Below are 21,009 nucleotides of genomic sequence, written 5' to 3' on the forward strand. Positions count from 1 at the left end.
TGACTGGAAGTGGTCGACTTGTTTCTCAGCAGGCAATACATGTACATTAACATCCTCCATTCAGTCCATTCAGTGTGCAGTGTACAGTTTGCCAGTTCTCTAAGAGTTAATATGATCCTAGAGGGAGTGTACATTTTTTTTTAATTCTGCCTTATTAGTTCTGTAAGAATATAGAATAAAATCATGCAGTTTATATAACCACTAAGGTCTGTTTCAAGCTGGTTAAGGAAATTAATCCTGAAGCAACACCTTATTAAAATGCTAGTCTTTTACTAATATAGAATTACTATATTTTTCTTATAAGGTAGCAAACGTTTTGGGTTGTAATCAGATGTTCTAAGGTGTGAAAGGTGGGGGACAGCACTTAAAGGTGATGGTTTAGAAATTATTTAGTTTAATTTGCATGACTAACCCAATGGAAGAAGTGTTTTGGTGTTGTATAATGACACAGTGAGATATCACTGACAGTGTTGTTTTTAATTAGGATGAGGCATTCACCTCCATTATGCAATCCTGGTCTATCTCTGTGGTACAGATTACAGTTGATGACTCATTTCTTAATGAACTGTGAGTCAGATTCCAGACAAGTTTTGCAAATTCCAATGATATTGATGCTATGGAGTTGTATCCATGCATGAAGCTCATCAGATTTGTTGTTGATGCTTCCAGCAAAAGGTAAGTTCAAAGGTCAAGAGGGATTATTTCTAGTATGCTAGAGATTACAGTCATTGTGAGATAAAGCGGCTATTGGTCCAGGACTTAGTTCTATGTAACCAGAAAGTAAGACTAGTTGCATTTATTTTATTTTATTTGCCAGCTTAGTCTCCACTTTCAGGGGAAACCAAGTTGGTGTTTGCACTAAGGATCAATTTGGCCAGGGCACCAGGCAACTTCCCTTACTCTTTTCATAGTTTCTAATTCTCATGTGACAGGGAAAATAGGGTAGTCTTCGAGAAGAACAACAAACATGGAGGAAAACCTCAGAGTTTGACGGAACAAGAAATTATGATGTGTTTAAAAGATGGAGGTTAACCTGATGTTACTTTGGTTCGTTTGATGAAGAAGAGCCCTCTGACTCTACAGCTTTTTCTTGGTGTCAGACAATGGAGCATAGTGATATTGTAGCAGAGGTGGAGCTGCTTGTTGTCATGCCAATGACATCAGGGGTTAAAGGTATGGATACTTAATTGCGCTTGATTTGTATTAAAGATGCTCCATCAATGCAGGATGGCAAAAAAATGCTTTGATGGAGACTGTAGCTCTTAGTACTTATACAAAAGTAGTTCTAAATATCATATATACAACCACAATGACTACCTATTGTGCCAGAAAATGCCTGTGGTATAAGTCATGGACAGGCCATTAATGGGTATGAGATTTGGGATTATATAATTCTTCCTCTTATTTTTTTCAGAAAAGACTCCTTTTGTGATATTACCTTTGAGACTTCAGCTTATGGTGACAATTTCTTCACTAAATCTGCCAGCCATAGGCAACTTATGATAGTATAAGACAAAATATTATTCCAAGCAGATGTTTAATTCTGCAGATATTGTATAAATTAAAACATTTCTTCTCCTATTATGTCAAAATATTTATAATGTTAAAACAATGTGTGATGATTAAGAGTTATGGAATGGTGCTTGGGAAATCTGGGTATCTTTAAAATCTGACAATGGTGTTTTAGTGCATCTACCAGATTTTATCCATATTAACGGTTATAAAGCTTATGTATTTTACAAAGGTCAACCAAAATCTTTTGTGGTTCCCAAAAACATCTTATACATTCTTGTACTAAATATTTGTACACTCACTGTATAGAGGAAGGGCATTCATCTCAACATTGTGAATGGAATATTTTAGGAAATATAAAAATTATGGTTATTTTTGGTTTGCCTTTTCCTTTTGTCAGGGATCACATTCAGGAAAAAAAACAGAAGGTGATTGTATTAAATATGAACATAAAGGAAGCTGCTTTCCTTTTAAAGCTAATATTTTTTCCAATACTATGCCACCTGCAGGAGAATTAGACAGCACAGCAGAAATTATTAGTAATGCTATTTATCCTAATTTAATTACAGTAAACAAGGTGCACCCTGGGAATGAAAATGTGGCTTTAGCAGAGAGAGGAACAGATGTTCATGATAAACTGGGTTCTGACAGCCTATATTACCTAGTAATGAGTCTGAAGGAGATGATACACAAGATGATAGTTATTGTAGACCTTCATGATGGTATAGGAATAATAGCATGTTGAACCATTTGACAATGATATTTGGAGAGTAAAGTTGCAAACTAAGGAAGACCACAGAAAGATAAACACAGATTTCAAAATATTTAAAGATGTTTTACATTTGAAAAAACTATTTTAGGGACATGATGAGGCCCACATACAAAAGAGAGCATCCATTCACTGAAATAGATTATTTTGCCTTTATGGAGGATTTGACATTACAGTATTATAAATTAACTGACTTTTATATATCAGCTTGTGTTTCACTTCTTTTTCATTTGAGTTATAATGAGCAAATTGTTAAAGAAGGGAGATGTGTTGAAAAAATAACATCTGTATTGGGCACTATTGCATGGAAAGCATATAGTATATTATTATGGGAAAAAACTCTTTACTTGCATTTTGTTCATCGTGGACAGAATGGTAAATTAATTGTAAGAAGAAATATAAAAAATATATTGTTAGAGGGAAAGAAATCTAAGCTCAAAAGAAATTAGACTATTAGTTTTGTTGGATTATGACACTGTTTTACAACAATCTTATAGTGAAAGAGTTTCTCAAGCAGTTAGACAATTAGGTTCCTTAACAAAGGAAATAATACCTCAGTTATTCTACAGGCAAAACTATCATGTTAAAGGCATAAAAATCAGAAGTGTCTCCCTTTCTAAAAAAAGTGTGAAACCAGATACAAGTCATATTGTTGGTCTTAGGAGGCAGATGACTCTATATTTACTTCATAAAGAGATATTATGTAACATGTAGCAGAATATGTTTCAAAAATGTATGAACAGTATACCATTAACTCACAGGTTTGGGCAGTTCTGAAACTGGAGAGAAATGATAACTACTGAAAAGACATTTGCAATAAAGAGTTATGCACTTGGAGTTGATGGAATTGATTTCAGATTCTATAATATGTTGACTCACAGAAGAAAACATTTATTAAAGTGTTGCATGAGAAGTTATTTTAAGAGATTAATAGTGAAATTACCTGTGAAGGGATTGTTAAATTCAAATTTAAGAAAGGCAACAGAGAATTCTTAAACTGGAAACATTTAACAATTAATAATATCATTTACAAAATGTGTGGTAAATTGCTTCAAGAGAGGCTTATCATGGTATCATATAATCTTTTTCATCCAGGGGTCCTTGGAATTTCTCATCAACCAATAAAAGAGATGATGATGATTCTTAGACAAATTGCAGACAGTATTAAATGGACTTTTGATTGCCTTTTATTTTGTTAAAGCTTTTGATACTATTGCTAATAGTATTCTGTGGGATATATTGGAAAGTTCAGTATAAGTGAGCATACCTGTCAGATTTTGTGTGTGTGTGTGTGTGTGTGTGTGTGTGTGTGTGTGTGTGTGTGTGTGTGTGTGTGTGTGTGTGTATATATATATATATATATATATATATATATATATATATATATATATGTGTGTGTGTGTGTGTGTGTATATATATATATATATATATATATATATATATATATATATATATATATAATTGGACAAAGAATTAAACTTACGAGTAGGGTAAAACAGAGATGTCCCCTTAGTAGCTTGTTATTTAGCTTAGAAACGAATGCTGCTATTCAAGAATATTATAGCCTATTTGTTTTCTACTGATTATATATAACTCTGAATATTCCAGTCCCATTATATTTGCCTATGTTGTTGACTTAATAATTGTTGCAAATACTGATCTAGTACTCTGTCCTGTGTTCATTATCTCAATTGAGTGAGACGGGATTATTTATTCATAAAAAGCTTTGGATTCCTTATTTCCGTTTTCCTTACAAAAAACAGAAATTAGTTTTTTGTACAGTAGATGATTTTTTTTATAGTTGGATAACATTTTTGTTAGTACATATTATTTCTGTTCTACAGTCTTGGAAATCTTTCTCTTATTATTTCCCATTACCTAAAGAAATGGAAACAAAGTTGTCATGCTTATTTTTTACATTTTATGGCAGGTCCAGATTAATTTTAACTAGCTTATCATTAAAAGATAGTGATTTGATAGTACAGATATTGTGGTATAAATATGAATAAGAATTGTGGAATAGTATTAGAAATAAAAAAATAATAAATGTGATATTTTAAATGCAGGAATATCTACATCAGTTAATTGTTTGAAAAATAAATATACAGACGCAGCTACTTTTTAGAAAACTGTGTTGTTTACACCAGCTCTTGGAAAGGTGTTTTTAATACATCAAGATGGTTAATGAAAGCAAAAAAAAAAAGTTTTTAGCAATTTTTATAGAGTTTAATACTATAAAACATCCGATGAAGGAGCTGATGACATACAAAGCAAACAAAATGATTATGTATTTTATGTAATTGTGGGGGAAGCTGTTCAACATGCATTAATTGATGGCAGAGTACTTTTCTGAAGAGGCTCATAAATAACTTATGGAAAATGCAAAGTATTTCTTTAGACATTTTGATGTGTGAGAATTATGAAATTCTAGATAAAAAAACAAACTAAATATGTACAATAAGGTCATTATTAGTCCTGTCTGGGTGTTATGGATTGCACAATGTGATGAATTATTATATAATAAATTGAGAGACTACTGGCTTAGGTAAAATAAAAACATATGTCTGTGGCAGACGATATGGGGGAATAATGTCATTTGACTTGGACTGAAATATGGATTTAATATGATTCTGTCCTTTTTCTTTGCATTTTTTGTTAATGTTTGTTATTGTGTTTGTATTTTCTCTTTTTTGAAGTATTACTGTTCGTCATATAATGCTATATATGATGTTATAAATATTACTCTACTTTTTTTAACTACTAGATGGAACCAGAGGGCTGCTGCTGAGGTTATAGTTTTCCAAGATGGAGGAGGAAAGGCAACAGCAGGCTGAGAGTGGATTGATGCAGAATACTGAATAACCGCAAAAAGAAGACCTGTCTGTCAGGTGCTAGAATCTGCCATATCACATGTGGAATCAAGTGTCTCAACTGACAGCAGGTACTGTTATGACTCCATCATAGTCCATGTTGATATGAATGACTTGAAATGTACCTCTTTAGATTACATGAAGACAGATATGACTGAGCTCTCAGATTATGTGTCTCAGGCAAGTATGTCTCTAGCCTTAAGCAGCATTTTACCTTCATCTAGGATGATGCCTCACTACAAACAGAAAATGATTGACTTCAATAATTGGCTTAGTTTCTGGTGTCATTCTAAGAGAATCCAGTATCTGTCAGCCTGGGATGACATGATCGACAGACCTCGATGCTTTGCCAGAGATGATCTTCATCTGTCAACCTTAGGATTTCTGCAACTGGCTAAGGCTCTTGCCACCCCCCATAGTGCCTTTTTTAGGCAGTGTCTCAAGGACAAAAGTTCTAACGTAAAAACTCCATCTAAAAACAACCTCAAGGTTAGACTGTTAAATGTTAGGAGTCATAACATGAAACTGCACTCACTGGAAGCAGTCCTCACCTTGGAAGATGCAGACATTTGTACAGTCACTGAGACTTGGTTCAAGGCTGTGGAGAGCACCCCAGACATACTGGGTTACAACTCCTTCCACACTTTCAGACCACAAACTGAAGGTGTGAAAACTAAAGGAGGCGGTGTATCAATATTCATTAAAGATAAATACACCTCCAGACTGGTTAAAGAGCATGATTCCCTGGAGATATTTCAGGTGCAATTAACTCTTGCTTGGACACCTATTCAAGTGATTGCCAGCTACAGGACCCCCTCCATGAATCAGGACGCCCACTCTTCCTATTTGGATCTGCTTGAGTCTATCAAGATTCATCCAAACACCATGGTTTTGGGCAACTTTAACTACCCATCCATTGACTGGGTAAATTACTCGTGCTCAAACTCACTTGCCCAAAGATTCCTTGACTTCATTAACTCCAATAACCTGGACCAGCTCTTTGACACCCCACAAGGAGCGCCAACATCCTGGATCTGGTACTTACCAATATGGGGGACCACAGCAGCACCCCCACTGTGAGGTCTGCCCTGGTGAGATCTGACCACAAATCAGTCTCATTTAAAGTAACTATTGAACTTGACCCCCCGCCCCGGCAGCAATTAAACTAAAAAACTTCTCCAAAGCAGATTATAACCTTTTATGGGATGGTATAAATAGCTTCACTGCACCCCCCCCCCAAATGGAATTGGCAACTATGCAGAGTTCTACGCCATGCTTTATACAAACACTCGTTTAACTGCATTGACTCAGCTGTACATGATAGGACCAACAAGCTCCTCAAGAAGAGCAAAGCTACCTGGTGGACAACTGCCATTAGCAGGCTCTACAACAAGAGGAAGAGATTGCTGTCTAAGAGTAAGACAGAACGAGCCCTAAACTGGAAACACTCCCTCCTCAGCTTAAACAAGCAAATAAGGCTTCTTGTGAAGTCCTCCAAAGCAAACTACAAATCCAAATTAGCTTCCTCAACTAAGGACAACCAAAAGGCATTATTTAGTTACATATGTAACCTAAAAGGAAAGTCCAGATTGGTGTCAAATTGGTAGTTAATGATACCACATAAACTGAGCCTGTGGACATAGCTAACATACTGGCCAACTGGTTTTGTGAAAACGTTACTCCTCTGTCTGGCTGCACATACCACATGACATCCCTTCCATCTGTCCCCTACCTTGTATCTCTAAAGAGCAAGTCATAAAGGCCTTCTTTAAGGCCAAAAACACAGCATCTATGGGACTTGATAACATCCCAGGCTGCATCCTACATGGGCTCAGACAAGAATTAGCAATATCACTGGGTACTCTTTTTCATCATAGTCTAAGCAGCAGCTTCATCCCAGCTGAATGGAAAATGGTCACAGTTATTCCCTTGCACAAAGTTGGTGCTTCCACTGACTTGGCAACTATAGACCTATTATGCTGACTAGCCTTATCTGCAAGGCCATAGAGTGAATCATCATGAACCTTCTCAATAAAGATATAGGTAATTTCCAATCACTTGACCATACTCAGTTTGGAATTGTCAAAGGGAGATCATGCTTGTTAAACTTGGTGGACTTCTTTGAGACAGTCACCAAGGCCCTGGATGAGGGGAAATCTGTGCATACAGCCTACCTAGACTTAGCCAAGGCATTTGACAGTATTTTCCACTCAGGCATCAATGATGAACTCACCCAGCTAGGTATCAACCCTTATATCATTAGATGGGTCACTAACTGTCTCACTGATTAGAACACATATAGTCAAAACAGGGGAATTCACTTCCAGCAGCAGACTTGTAACCAGTGGTGTTCCACAGGGATCAGTCACGGGACATCTACTTCTTGAAATCAATTTCAATGAAGTACAAGCAAAAACTAAAGGTCTGTGGCTGACAAAGTTTGCTTATGACTGCAAACTGGGAGCGGTCACAGAATCTATAAATGATGTCAACATCCTACAAGAGGTTCTTACACAAACAAATGATTAGTATGAAAGTCATGGCCTTAAACTCAATGCAAAAAAATGTATTATCATTCCTTTCAGTAAGGGCGATGTTCCTTCTAACTACCACATCAATAGCAAAACCCTAAGTACCCACTCCGTGGTGAGAGACCCGAGCAAACAGGTTGACAGCAATCTTACCTTTGCTCTCCATGTCTCCACAGTGGTAAGAAGGGCATTCTATATATCTCATAAGTAAGGGCATTGCCTCCAGAAAAAAGGAAGTTATAACCTCCATGTACTCTTCCCTCATCAGGTCAATAATTGCATACAATGCCCCTTTTGGTATGTACCTTTCCAAGTACCTGCAGCAACTGGATAAAGCACAAACGTTCCCACAAGGAAAATTAATGGTCTTCAGCATCTTTCCTATGTGGATCATCTGAAATCACTGTCACTTTATTCTGTTTCATACAGACTACTCAGAGGTGGTCTATGTCTTGCATATAAGGTGATCTCTGACCCTGCTTTATTGGAAATTCTGCATATCTTCAATTCAAATGGTACACGGGTTACTTGCTCTAAAATCCTTAACCTGGTATGTGACATTAATAGAACTTGCTGAAGGGACAGATTCGTCTCCCAGAAGTTACCACAGATTTGGAACAGACTCCCACTTCATGTCAAACAGAGCACCTCATTGGCCCTCTTCAAACACAATCTGGATGACTGGATGGGTAACCATAAATTCACCCCGGGGGTTCCACCTGTATCCCTCTTGGACACGGCCATTAGATGCTAATCGTGGAAACAAGGGTAAAACTTGGCTAGGCTTGTAAGAGCCCTAGTGCTATTAGCCTAGTAACTTCCTATGATCCTAAGTGTGGAGATTGTTGTTATAGATTTGGAGGAAGAAAGTCCTGAAACTTCAGTGCTGATGGAGGAAATGGACTATGGTGAGCTGGATGTTGATGATAAAGCATGCTGTAGTACTATGGTGGATCATTTGCTGGGAGAGGTAATTTCAGAGGTGCTGCCAGATGAATCAGGAAAAGGTGCTACATTATAGGATGGTGATTACAGCAGCTTTGGGGTATGGTTGGACAGCAGAATAGCTGGTTTTAAATGCATGCCCCTTCAACAGGGCGTTGTTGTTGAGACGGCCCCTCTTTACCCCAGGCCAGTAATCAAGAAGCCTGAATCCTCAAGACTGACACCAGTCAGAGGTGGTCACTAAAAACAAGACAGGATTTACACAGTATTTCCTCTCTCTGCATTCAACATTTCTTCCCTCAGGGCAGCACAGGAGGCACCTCCACTTGGAATGGACTCTCTGTCTCTCCAGATCCCAAACAAGGCCCTCCTTGGAGCACTGTGTCCCAAATCCAAGTATCTGATGCACACACTTGAATATCTGATATACACACATACACACCTGGGAAAGACTGACACAGATTCACCAACTGTGCCCCCTCTCTCCAGGTTACAGGGTACCTGTCACCAGCCAAATACTCTAAGGCTCTTACAAGGGGTAACCAATTATACTGTATCAAATAATACCAATATGAATGGTAGAGTGTGATCGAAGCAGTAATGCTTTTTGGAATGACCACAGTGACAATGAAATAAGCATAGGTACTCTCAAGGTATTAAACATATTCACTAAATGACCAGCCACAATGAAAAGGTATAAAATATTTAATAATGGATAATAAAAACAGAAAACAGGAAATACAAAATAACACAATTGGACAGAATCTCACATGCAGAAAACAGAAATAATACTAAGCTAATCTCATGCCACTTTTCCTAACTAACCTAAAGAGAAACTGTCCCAAGTTAACTCACTTAATATTGCAAGGCAAGATGTACTGCTGAGATGCTCACTTCCATAAGGCAAGATGAGCTACTCCACACACACTAAACTGTACAACTAACAACTACTGAGCAACTATTACTGGACTGTGATAACTGACATAGATATTTTATATCAGATTCAAAAGAAAAACAAAAACTAACAAACTGCTGCTGCCAGAGTTCTGTTCTTTAGCTGGTTATGGAATGACATCACATCTAGTCACGTGACTCTGGCACAGTTCACATTCAGAACCCTGTTAAGATTATGTTGCATCATTTTTAACATATGCAACTTTTACAAATACATTTTTAATACAAGCATCTCTACAAACTAATGTGATAGTCAAATCACATAAGATTATTTACAAAACTTTAGCCAGCCATGCTTGCATATGCCACATATACACTGTCTTACTTCTTCTGGTACAACTGGCAATACCTAACAATGTCACATCTCTATCCCCCATTGAAAACTAAAGCTAGTTTTTTTTTCAAGTGACCCAGGAAAAATGCTGCTTGAGGGAAAGGAGCCTGTCTGGGAACACATTAACCTGTACCCTGTCTTGAGAATCCATTTGCATTGCAATTGCTGTAATCTGGACTGTCTAATACAGAGGGTCCACCCAAAGTCCCTTTAAGCTTTTGGAATGCCTGCTCACAGACTGGGACCCACACTACCCTATCTGGCCTGTTTTCCTTTGTCAGGTCTGTGAGGGGAGCAGCTATTGTACTATAATTAGGAATAAACTTTCTACAGTACCCCACTGTCCCCAAGAATAACCTCACTTGCTTTTTGATAACAGGAGCAGGCCATGCCTGAATACCTTCCACCTTATCAGGTTCTGGCCTTAATCTTACCATTCCCCACTCTAGGCCCCAAGTAAGAGACTTCTGCCATACGCACATGGCAGTTACTGGGATTAATAGTCAACCCTGCCCTTTGCTGTCTGTCCAGGACCTCCCTGACATGTTGAGGCTTCATTATGTCAACATGGTACAATTTGCGCCCCTGCCTCCTGCCAAGGAGGCTTACCATATAATTAATGTCACTGACCTTCCTTACTACTTCAAAGGGTCGCTCCCAGGCTGTCTGTAGCTTATTCTGCCTGACAGGAATGAGCACCATAACCTGTTGTCCCACGGCATACTCTCAGGCAAGAGCCTTCCTGTCATCCCAAACCTTGTTCTGCTGTTGGGCTGCTGCCAGGTTCTCCTGGACCCAAACCTATGAGCTCCCTAAGCCTTGTCCTGAGGTTTAGGACATTTACTGCAACAGACAGTAAAGGAATTATGAGGCTCTGCCTGTTCGTCTGTATTTCATGGAAAGGAAAATGACAAAATGCTGGTGTAAAGTGGGTGGTCATGTGGTCCTTGTACATCAGAACCATGAATGTCATCTGAATTAGGTGAGTGGGCAACCCATGTGGGGAGTATTATCACTATTGGAGGGGGTGTGGACACACTATGAGAAGCAGTGCATAAAAGCTCACAGTCACCATCTAAATAATGCCAGCACATAGGTATGGTGCCTCCAAGCACTGTTTTAAAGCCTCCTATATGGGCACCAGTGGTAACTCCCAGGCTTACTCTCCTCTTGCTGTAAAAGATGATCCCAGTACTTGCAGTAGTTTAATACCTTTCTGATAAAATGCAGAAATAAAACAAAGAAAAAATATAATTTTGTTATAGTTAGTATAGACTTTTGCTGAACTAACCAAGAAGAGTAGCTTTGCAACACGCTAACATTTTAAGCATTAAAGCACTGATAAAAAATGGATTCATATATTCTAGAATACTAATGTAAACACAAACGGAACACCACTGCAGCCAGAACGATGTAAAAGAAAAGAAACGCAATTTATTTAAAGACCAAAAATTTTTCTTAAAAGCGAAGCTTTCTTGAAAGGTTTTGCTTTAAAAAAAGTTTTTCTTTTACACCCCCCCAAAGGTTTGTTCCGTGTTAAAAAAAAAACAAGGGGGGGTAAATACAAATACATGTTCCCCAAAATTATGAAAAGTTTAAAAAAATTTTAAAATAATGTATAAAATTTATTGAAATTCAAAACAAGGAAAAAATTACTCTGCTTACCAAAGGGAAAAATATAAAAATCTTAAAAAGGGTCTTTTTAAAGGGTTTATTCCTATGAGGAAAACCTAAATTTCAAAAACTTATAGCAACTTATTACGTTTTGTTCCAATAAACATAAAAGGCACAAAGTCAAAAAAATTAAAGTTAATTTTTTGCCCAAAAAAAACCCAATTATTCCACACTTTAAAAAAAGGGGGGCCACCTCTGATATATCTATTATCTTTTCATCTCACTTAAATTTAAAACCCTAGTAAAATTTTTTAATGAGCCCGGGGAAAAAAATTATTATAAAACCTCCACAACAAAAAAAAACAATAAAACAATTTTAAAACCCAGTTTTTCGGGTTGTCATATCACATATAAGAGGGGCCCCCACAATTTCAGTGAATTACTAAGGGCAACCCAAGGACCCTTTTCATTTTGAAAAAAAAACTTAAACTTCTAATTCAAATAAAGATACCTTTTTTTTCCCTCCCCAAACCCCATTTTAATTCAAGGAAAATAATTTTATATGGCTTTTGTTAACCCAAGTGCTAATCTTAGTTTAAATAATACAACCTTAACATTTACCTTTAATGACTTTTTTCCTTCAAATCTGAATTTTTAAATCATTTTTCCTATAAATGTTTTTTAATAATTTTACACAACTTTATTTAACCCCTTTTTTTTTCCCATTTTTTTTGAAATTGGGGCTTTGGGTGTGAACAACTCTTTTTTTAAATGCATTTTTTTAAACCTTTTTGCAGAAGTTCTTTTCTCCCTGTTTTGGTCTTTAAAAAATGCTTTTTTTTTCTGGTGCTTTTTCCTTGGTTTTTCCGTCTAAGATTTTTTTTCAAATTGTTTCTCTTTTAAACTGCATTGAAAAATTGTAATTGTGACTTTGGGGTTGAAAATAAGGTATTCCCCCTGCTTGATCCTTTTTTTAAATTTTGTTTAAGTTGACCCCTTACACCTTTTTTAAACATCTCAATACTTTTCTCTGTTTCCTATCATCACCCAGGAGTAAAAAACACAGTAAACTTCCCACCAAATTTTAAACCCCTTTTAAATATGAAATTTTCTATAAACACTTTTAACTTTTTCATTTTCACTTTATAAAAAAACGTTCCAAATAAGACCCGCTTTTATAACCACCCCCAAAAAAAAAAACTTAACGATAATTTTCCCTTTTTCTAAATTTTTCCATCTCCTTTTTTTTCATAATTTACAGCGCAAGGGGATTCTGTCTTCTGTACATTAAATTTGTGCCTTAATTTTATTCATTCTTTTCTTTTTAATTTCCTCCCAAACCCACTTTAAAATAAAAAAAAAATGAAAAGGGGCCTTGTAAACCAGTTTCTGTGGGTTCTAAATGAATCAAAAACAGTAAATTTATTTTAATAAATATTCCCGGAAAAAATTTTTCAAAAGTAAAAAAAATTTTATAAAATCATTCTCCAATTTTTTTTTTTCTGATTGGGTTTCCAAAATTTTCCCACTTTTGAAAACACCAATCTTTTTGAAAGAATCTTCTATTTTTTTTCCTAAAATAGATTTTTTCGGGATGTTATTTTTGCCTTTTCTTTGGTTTTTCCCCCCAAATTTTTTTGCTTTCCTAATGTATGAAAGTGTAATTCTCCTATTTTCCCAAGGGCTTTGGGGCTTTCAGGGGTTTTTTTTTTGTTTGTCTTTTTCAGGCCATTAAACCCCTTGGCCCTTGGGATAACCCAGGTTTTGCCCAAGAGAATTTTTTAAAACTTTTCAGACTTTGGATTTTTCAAACCCTTTAATTTTTATTCTATCCTTAAACCGCCTCAATAAAAAGGTTTTTAAACCCCCTTCCCCAAAAGAAGTGAACCCTAAACACTTTTTTTAAATCCTTTTTCTTTTTCCCATAATAAAACAAATATTTTCCCTTAAATCCCCTTCATTTTTGCTTCCTTTCCCCATTTTTCTAATTCCCCTTTTGAGTGTTGAAACCCAATTCGCCAATTTTTTAATATTTGTTGTTTGCAAGTATTACCCGGGAAAAAGTTTAAAAAATAGAGTTTTAAAATAAAAAAAAATGCTGTAAAACAAAGAGGAATTTTAATTCCTATACTACCACCTTTTTACTAAACAAACATTTTGGGAAAAAATTTTTTGGGAAAAAATATTTTTTTTTTTTAATTGAAAATAAAATTTCTGAGAATTTTTTTCTTGTTTTTTTTTAACCAAATTTTTTGGAATCATAAAATTTAAAGAAAGCAAAATTTTTTTTCCCAAAAATATCAATTTTTTTGCCATTTAATTTTTTGGGTTTTTTTTTTTTTTTTTAACAATTGTACCTAAATGGGGGAAGGTGGTTCTTTCTAAAAGGGGCAAAACCCTGAAAAGCTAAATAACCCTTTAAATACTTTGTCCCCAACTCAAATTAAAAAGTTTTGCCCCCAAAAGAAAAACTGGAAATAAAAAGCCCTAAAAAAAAAACAAAATTCCATGAAAATCAAAAAATCTCCCAAAGCAAACCCCAAATATATATTAAACTTGAAAATATAAAAAACTAATTCCCAAAGCTGTGTGAGCAAAATATAACTCTTAAACCCAAGAAATTTTAACCCCTAAATTTTTTTCCTTTTCCAAAAAAAACTGAAATTATTTGGTAAAAAATTATGTTAACAAGATATTTCCTCTATTAAAATTAACCCTCATCAGGAAAAAAACCTTTTTTAAACATAATCATAAAACCAAAAGGCAAAGCCCCAAAATTTAATTTTTTTTGACACATGGGGGGCCCTTAAAAAAGCCGGGTTTAGGCTTCTTTCCATTTTCCCCCCCTGGCCACCCAAAATGGTTAAAAATTTTTTAACTAAAAAAACTTTGCAAAAGAACTTCAGGGAAAATAGCCAAAAAAAAAAAAACAAAACCCAATTCTATAAAAACAAAAAAATTCTGCAAAAGAAAAACTTAATTAAAATCATTCAAAACTATAAACCTTTTTTGTTCCTTTTACAGCCCTTTTAACCCGGAAAAATAACTCAAATGTTTTTTTCTGAATTTTTTTATTTAAACAATTTTTTTTAAAATCCCCAGACTTTTTAAGAACTAAAAAACACCCCTAAAAACTACCTTTTTTAACCTTCCAAATTAAGACTGAAATAAACCTAGTGTTTAATTTTGTTCCTGGATTTTTCTGTAATTAAAAAACCTACTGTGCAGCCCCTTTAAAAAATATCCGGGAAAGCTTTTATATGTTGTTTTCCAGTTATAAATAATTATAAAAACTTTTCCCGCTTGGAAATCTTTTCCCCCAGACAGCCCCCACAAGGGTAAAATAAAATTTTTTTAAAAAATTAAAAATTTTTTTCCTTGTCAAGGTTTAACTGGGCATAAATCCCCTAAAACCCTTTTCCCCTCCCACTAAATGTTATAAAATATTCATTTTTTGGGGACCCTGGGTATTTTTTTTGTTAAAGATTATACGTTGCTACCCCTAATATTCACTTCTTATAATTTTTTTTTATATTACATAATTTTGGGACCTTTTTCCTTCAAAAAATGGCTTTCCCAGCCAGACTAGCCCGGTAAAAATGTAAATAAAATAAAAAAATAAAAAAATTTTCTTGTAAAAGTTTTCCCTGGTTTTTTATTTTTTTCCTGACCCAAAATTAAAAAGGGTTAAAAAAATCCCCCATTGGCCATTAGGGTTCCCTTTGGGGAAAAAGGGAAAAGGCAGGTATAATCTCCAACCCCCCCTTTATCCTGTTTAGGAACCCCATGAATAATGGGGGGAAACCCCACTTTTTTATTCATGCCTTTTTTCCCATTTATCTTTTTTTAAAAAACTTAGAAAAACCCCAAATTTAAAAAACAATATATCTTTTTCCTTTAGTGAAACAAATATGGAGTTTATACTTTTTTACCCAAGTTGTTTTATTTGGGAAGTAAGTTTCCAAAAGAGATCCCCGGGCAAGGGAGGGGCGGTTTTAAGCTGTTTTTCAATTTTTAAAACTAAAATTTAAAATTTTTTTGGTAAAATTTTTTTTAAAAAATGACACCTCAATTTTACATCAAAAAAAGTGGGTGAACTTTAAGCAAACCTTCATTATTATCTAAACAAATAATGAAAAGAAAAAAATCATTCCTTGTTAAAAAAATCCTCCAAAAAAAGGCAATACCCCCTTGGGGGACGGGCAATGTGTTCAATAAAACTTTAAAATCGTGATGGTTTTATTTAAAAAAATCCAACCAAAATGACTGAAGTCGTTTTTAAAGGAAAATGTTATACTTTTAAATGGAAAAAATGTTTTTCCAGCCCAATTTTGGAAAAAAAACCCTGAAATTCTAAAAAAAAGGGTGTAATCAAAATTTGTTTTTTTCCAAAGGGGAATTTTTAAATTTTTTTTTTAAGGTTTTTTTTAAAAATAACCATAAAAACCTAAGCAAAAATAAATTTTTTCTCTAAAAAACCTTTTAAAAGGGTAAAACTAAAGAAGTTTAATTGTGATTACACAAAAATTTTATCCAAAACATTTTTAATTTAAATCTAAAAAAAATTTAAAAATTTTATAGAACAAATTCACTAAATATACATTTACCAAAGAAGTGAGCAACTCACATAAATATTTAATTTCGTTACTAAATTTAAAATGTTGAGTAAATTTAGTTGAACACCATTTTTGTCACAAAAACTGCAAATGTGAAAAACAGAAACATTGCTGAGTAGTATATTAAAACATGTCAGTTTCTCAAACTTGTTTTTTTAGAAGAACCTCCATAAACCCATAACCCAACCTTTAAATAAAACATTATGTTCTACACCTCATTCCTGATTGTAAGCCTTGGTTATTTACCAGAAAAACAAAAATTTCAGGAGGGACAAGGCAAAAATGGGAGGCAAAAATCACAGAAGTTAAAAGTTAATAGATCAACAGGCTTTGCAATCAACACACATTTTCTGAGTTATAGTACCTGGCAGTAACTAACGATAATATTCAGTGTTTTTTTTTTCTACCCTGATTTTTTTTTTTTTTTTAATAAAATACTGTCTGTGATAAGGCTTAGCTTGTTGCGCCATCAGTGAACAACTGTCAAACTTCACCAATGCTGTAACATTACAAGCAGCATGCAAGTACGCTGCTGCAGTCCAGCGCTCTCCATTATCGCTCTTAAATGAATGCAAATAAAGGAGCTTCTCGGGTGTCTAAAACCAGCATTTATCTTGACATGAGAACTCAGGCCAAACCCCCCTTGGGTAGGGGGGGGCATTATAAAAGCCAAAAAAAAAGGGGGGAAGGGGGGGCACTGTACATCATCACTTGTTTTTCCCAAAAAAACATAATCATCACTGTTTAAAAGTCATGCAATTTCACTCAGCGTGAGTTCGTGAAACATACAGCTTCCACAAATACAAAATACTTCCAGTTAGTGTATGAATTACCTCTGTGACTTCACCCAAGGGAATGGTAACAGTCTCTTGGCTCACTGATCGTTGGTTTTTTGACTCAAACATTATGCACTTTCCATTTAACTGGCAACTTTAAAACTACTATCATGCAATTTCCAGTCCTGCTCTTTAGAACTACAAAGTTTGAGCATACCAAACAAATCAGCTGGCAAGCAATTACACTTTCCAGTGAGGACAGGGGGGGGCCTCACGGGCGGGCGTTTAGTGTTTCAGTGTTGCCATAATAATGGCTTCCTATTAAGTTATTTCTAATGATTTTTTTTACTACCATCTGTAAGAAAACCAAAAATTTGGCACAAAACCCGGACTTCACGTGTCCAGTTTTGAATTAAATTTGTAACTGGACAATTTGTCAGAAAACTGGACAGCTGGCAACCCTAGGCCAGTCTGTTTGCTCAGATGATATTCTGTCAGCTCTGATGTACTTTTCTGATATCAACAGTTGGTTGTTATTTAGAATTCTAAGACTCAGAAAGGGAATGTTTTTCCTTGATTAATTAGTTCAGTAGGAAAACCAAGAGCTGTCTGTTTACAAATTCTAAATTAGTAGATTGATGATGACAAAATAAAGCACTGGAGGAGTTTTCTTGCAGAGTGGATGGCTACTTTGATCTACTGGAAAGTAGAAACATATCAGGTAGTTATTACACCACATAATGAATAGCAGAAGCACTACATGGAAACCCAGCTGCACTGAATGGGCAGAGGTGGGGGGGCATTTTTTTTAAATTTGGGTTTTGTCACCAAGACATTTTTTGTTTGGAAGCCAAAAAAAAACCCCTAAAAAAATTTTTTTTCACTGAAGATTTTTCCCATTTATGCCATAACCAAAATTTTCCCTTTTAAAACAGAGGCCCCCCCCCTAAAGGGCAATTTTTTTTCCCCCTTTCCTTATAAAAAAAAAAACCAATAAAATCACCAAAAACCAAAAAAGTTCCCCCAAAATTTTTTTAAAAAATTTAACATTCCAATTGTTTATTAATTTTTGACAGAAACCCTTTTAAGAAAAAAAAAACACCTTTGGAAATTTTATTTTTGGGGGTTTTTGGGGGGGGAATAAAAGGGGGGGCCTCTTCCAATAAAAAAATAAAATTTAGGGGAGGTTTTATTTAGGCTATTCCTTTTCCCAAATAACCCAAAAAAACTTGAGTTTTTACCCTTTTGTTTTAAAATTTTTTTTTTTTAAAAAAAAAGGGGGAAAAAACCTTTAAATGCCCCTTTTTGTCCCCCAAGGCACAAAAAGGTTGGAATCCCCAGGGCCCCCCCCTTTTTAAAAAATATTTCTGTTTTTTCCCACCCCTTTTTTCCAAGGGGGTTTAAATTTACCCCTTTAAGGGTTTTAAAGGGGGGGAAATACCTTTCCTGGGGCTTGAATTTTTTTGGGGGAGAAAAAAGTCAAAAAGGTCCTTTTTTGGGGGGGTTTTTTTTAAGGGCCTTTTTCCTTTGGGAACACAAAGGGTCCCGGGGCAAAAGGGTTCTGTTTGGGAAGGGGTTGGGGAAAAAAGGGGAACCCCAAGTTACCGGGGCCACCCTGGGGGTTATTTTTTTTAGGGGAGCCTTTTAAAAAACTTTCCCGGAAAAAAAGGGGGAAAAGAAAAGTCCCTTTTTCCAAGGGGTTTGGGGAAAAAAAAAAAAAATTTCCCTCACTTTTTAAAAAAAAAAGCCAAAAAAGAAAAAAAAGAAAATCCCCTTTCCCTTTGGAATCCCTTTGAAATGGAAAACCCTTTGAAAATTTTTAAAAAAAAAGGGGGAAAAAAAGGGCCCCCCCTTTTAGCCTTTTTTTTTTCGGGTTTGTTTTTGGAAAAGGGGATTTTTGAGGGCCCTTTTGGGTTTCCCTTTTTGATGGGGGAAAAAATTTTTTCCTGTTGGGGTTTCTTTTTTTTTTTTTCCAAATTTGGGCTTTTTTGGGGCAAAGGGGGAAAAAAACCAAGGGGCCTAAGGGCAATTTTTTTTTATTTTTTTTAAAAAATTTTAATTATGGGGGAAGAACCAAGGGATGTTTTTTTTTAAAAACCTTTCCCTTTGTCCCTTTTTTGGATTTTTTTATTTTTTTTGAGGGGGGGTGGGTTTTTTGGGGAAAAAAGGGGGTTTTTTCACCAAAATTGGGAAGGGGGGCCAAAAACCATGGTGGATTTCCTTCAAGGGTTGGGGTTTAAGGGCCAACCTTTTTTGGGGGTTTCCCCCCAAGGTTTCCTTTTTTTGGGACCAAACCCTTTGGGGAATTTAAAAAAAATGGGTTTAAGAAAAAAATTTGGTTTATTTAAAGGGGGGGTGATAATTTGTATTTTGGCCATTTTTCCCTTTTTAAGGGGGATGGGGGTTTTTAATTTATATTGAAACTTCACCTCCTTTGGATTTACTGTCCACAGTTTGGGGTCTGAATGTATGATAGGATGAGTAACCAGGTAAGGCTGGGGTGATTTCCACAGCTTTGAACGAGGTTTCTGTGACTGCACAGATGTCAGCATTTTCCAGGGTTAAGAATGCTTGCAGTGAGTGCAGTTTCATGTTTAGACTCCTAGCGTTTAGCAGCATGACCTTTAATTTGCATTTTGTTGAAATTTTTATGTTGGTTTTATCGATCTCAGGACTTTTCCTAAAAAGGCACTATGGAGAGGCAAGAGCCATTACCATAAACCTGAAGCCCAGGTGAGACAGATGTAGGCCATCTCTGGCAAAGCATCGTGGTCTGTTGATCATATCTTCCCAGGCTGTCAGGTACTGGATCCCCCTGGAATGATACCAGAAACTAAGCCAATTGTTAAAGTCAATTATTTTCTGTTTGTATTGAGGCATCATTCTGGGTGACGGCAGAATGCTGCTTAAGGCTAAGGACATACCTGCCTGGGACACATAATCAGTGAGCTCAATCATGTCTTTCTTAATATAGTATAGAGAGGTATGTCTCAGGTTATTCATGCCAACATGCACTATGACAGAGTCATAGCAGTACCTGTTGCTGAGAGACTTGAGTGCATATGTGATATGGCAGATTCTGGCACCTGACAGACAACTAACCGTGACTTTCTCCTTATCCAGCCTGGTGAGAGGCACATCTGTGTGTCTCACAATGGAGTCTCCTATGACTAATATGTTGGGTATATGGTGAAGCCTTAGTGGCTGTGAGACACAGGTGTGTGGACTATGCATGGTATGTGGTGTGGAGGGCTGTGGAGATCGTGTGTGTTTTTGCCTTGGAGGTCTCCTTTGTTTGAGTATGTTTATGTGGAGGACCTCTGCATATGTGGGTATGTGTTGTTCATGTTTAAACACCAAATACGCATGGCTGTCAGTTATAATGATCACATCAGCTTGTAAAGTTAGACCTTAACAGTCTCTTTTTGGAAGACCTTGTTGAAGCAAATGATGTTGCCCAAACAGTGTGCAGACTGTGGGAAGTGTCATTGCTTATTCCTGAGTTTGATTTTCACAGTCTTCACTTACTGGTCTTATTACTGTCACAGTAACCTAGTAAGTACTAGGTTAACTTCCCTTAGGGGTCATTTTAAGCCTAGCCAATTTCTCTTAGTGGGATCAAACACAATACTTATTGTCTCTGAGGTAACTACCTTAAACATTACACCAATCTCCAGCCTTAGTAGAGCATTCTTCTTGGATCACTCTAATAAGGATGTGCCAACTGATCTCAGCCAGTTAATGTATGAGAAAATGAAGGAGAACCATGCACTCTGGTCAGAAGCAAACTACGTGCCTTTTATCCCCCTATAAAGTTACTAGTATGTAAATTGTAGTCCATTTTTTGGAGTACATAGTAACTGGAGAGAGACTCAAACAGATGAACCAAAAAGTCATGGTATTTTTACCTGACGAGAATGAGATTCTATTAGATATTACTGTGAAATACTTTTATGATTTCACTGCTGAGTATTTCATTTATTCTGACCATATAAACAACAACATTACAAATGCTCTTATGCCAGTTCAGTGAGTTCTTTAAACATGTAAAGTGATGCTGACAGAAGTCATTCACAGTAACATCTTAA

Source organism: Protopterus annectens, chromosome 10.part0 (assembly GCF_019279795.1).
Source record: "Protopterus annectens isolate FY-2018-M chromosome 10.part0, PAN1.0, whole genome shotgun sequence".
In the NCBI taxonomy this organism is placed as follows: Eukaryota; Metazoa; Chordata; order Ceratodontiformes; family Protopteridae; genus Protopterus; species Protopterus annectens.